Genomic DNA, 2,166 nt, shown 5'->3' on the forward strand with positions numbered 1-2,166 from the left:
TGTCTGCCCTCTCAAGACTGAATATACCTACTCTGTTCATGGTATAGAAACCATCCCAGACCTTGAAAAATCCTTGGTGCTCTTTGGCTCGGGGAAGGCCATTGCTGTGCAGAGCATCCGAGACATGGGCACACCCTGGCTGCAGATAAACTGCAGCATTTCCATTTTGTCCCTTTCCTCGACATTCCAAAGGCCTGTCTCAGACAGGAAAGGGGTTAATCCATGCCTTGACATCTCAAGAGCTGCGGCTAGCAGCCAGGTGCCTGTGAAACAGGGCATCCATGCTGAAGGTGGCATGTACTTGCACGTGGACATCCTGTGGATGTCCTGCTGGGACATGGTGTGGCCAACTCTCATTCTTCAGCCAGAAGCGGTGCTTCTCATCAACCTGGGTCTGAGCAAACCCCAGATGTAGGATTTTGTGTGTAGGAGTACTCCTTACATCCCTGCCTGTGTGAATCTTACTTGGCAGATGTCAGGAAGGCAGGCAGTTGGAGCAAGAAGGGCACCAGCTCAGGCAACTGCAGCTGTTTGCTACTGTAGGGTTGACATTTTGTGATAGGCTTTGGTATGTGCTGTAGTCTTTATTGTCTGTTTGCCTTGAGCCTGGAACCAGCAGAGAAATCCCTATGTTCAAGCAAAAGGGAGGAGCACTCCATGAAAATTTGATGGGAGTGAGAGACATAAATAGAAAGGATTTGTTTTCCTCCCTGGAAAAACACTGCATAAATCCTTCTAACAAGATTCCAAAAGTCTCATACAGGACAGGCATTTTGGCTTTATTTCCTGATTCACAGCAGCTTTGCTCTTTGCCAGATCAAACTGCACCACACACAGCTTCACACTGACTCGGCTTTTAGCCCCATGAAAAACCCTTCCACTGCACTACTGCCCAAAAACAGGCACCCAGGGAGCTGGGGCTGCATCCAGAGCATCTTGCTTAATCTCATGAATACCAGTCCCTACAAAAATAGAAACAATTGCCTTCTCACAGAGGAGCTTGCTGTATCAAGTTCCTAGTGCTCGCAGCAACCAAGTTAAATGAGTGTTATCTTTGTGGCTGGTAGATTAAATTGTTTCTTTCCTGTAATGTTAAATAAATAAGGGATTTCTTTTGTGTTTTGATGAGGTAGGAGGTTTGGATTATCTTCTTACCTTTATGACATACTGTGCTCACTTAATTTTTTGCATTGATTACATGGAAAGTGTGCTTGAAGCCAAAAATGGAGTGTGTTTGCCATACCTAGCAAGTGTGTTAGCAGAGAGGCTGGTTCAGCTAAGCAAGCAGCCCACATTATTTAAATCAATCTCCAGAGCTTAACATCTCAGACAACTGTGCCACTGCCATGTCAAACTCACTGGGATGAGACTGGAAAACAAGTGGAGGAGAGAGCCCTGTAGCCATGACTCTGACACTGCCTCAATTTCTCATAAGAAGTATTCAAATGGGCTTTCTGCTTAGAGGCTAATTCCCCATCCGAGGGCAGGGTTTTAATTTCCAAGACATAGTCTTTCTTTCATTTAACTGCCTGAATTTTAATGTAATCAACTTTTAATGAATAAATGCAAAATATTTTGCCTACACTACTGCTCACTGTAACTTTACCTTGTCTTGGGTGGCTGTTGGTAAGATGCCCCACCAGCTCTCCCTGGAAAACCTGAGGGAAGATTCTTAAATCTCCTGTAATCTGGCCTGTCTTTTCCAGTGGGATGCCCAGAAGCTACCAAGGTCCTGATTTTTAAAGTGTGCAAGGCTTTTCTCAGAGACTGGCAGTCTCCCAGGAGGTGCCCAAATGCATGGGGAAGTGCTGACATCCACCCTCCAGGGCACAGCCACCTTTCTGGAAGCAATCTGTCTCTGCATTTTTCCTTCAGAAAAATGTAGGAGCATCAGCGTTGAACATTTGGTTGTTCCTTGCATGGACTGTGCTGCTAAATCCTGGGACATAAAGCACTGCACTCATTTTCTCATTTCCATTCTGCCCAGCTCACTCAGGCTTAACCCCTTTTCCTACAAGCAGGGTTGTTTGATACTGGCCAGTCAGAGTCCCTTTCTCAAAACCTTTAAACCCACAGGTCAACAGCCAGCCATAAGCTAGAATTAGACCCAAGCACAGTGTCTCCAAAATATCCTGGTTCCAGAAGGATCAAGCCCAGCAGAGGCAG

This window comes from Lonchura striata, chromosome 4 (genome assembly GCF_050655825.1).
Source record: "Lonchura striata isolate lonStrDom1 chromosome 4, ASM5065582v1, whole genome shotgun sequence".
Classification (NCBI taxonomy): Eukaryota; Metazoa; Chordata; class Aves; order Passeriformes; family Estrildidae; genus Lonchura; species Lonchura striata.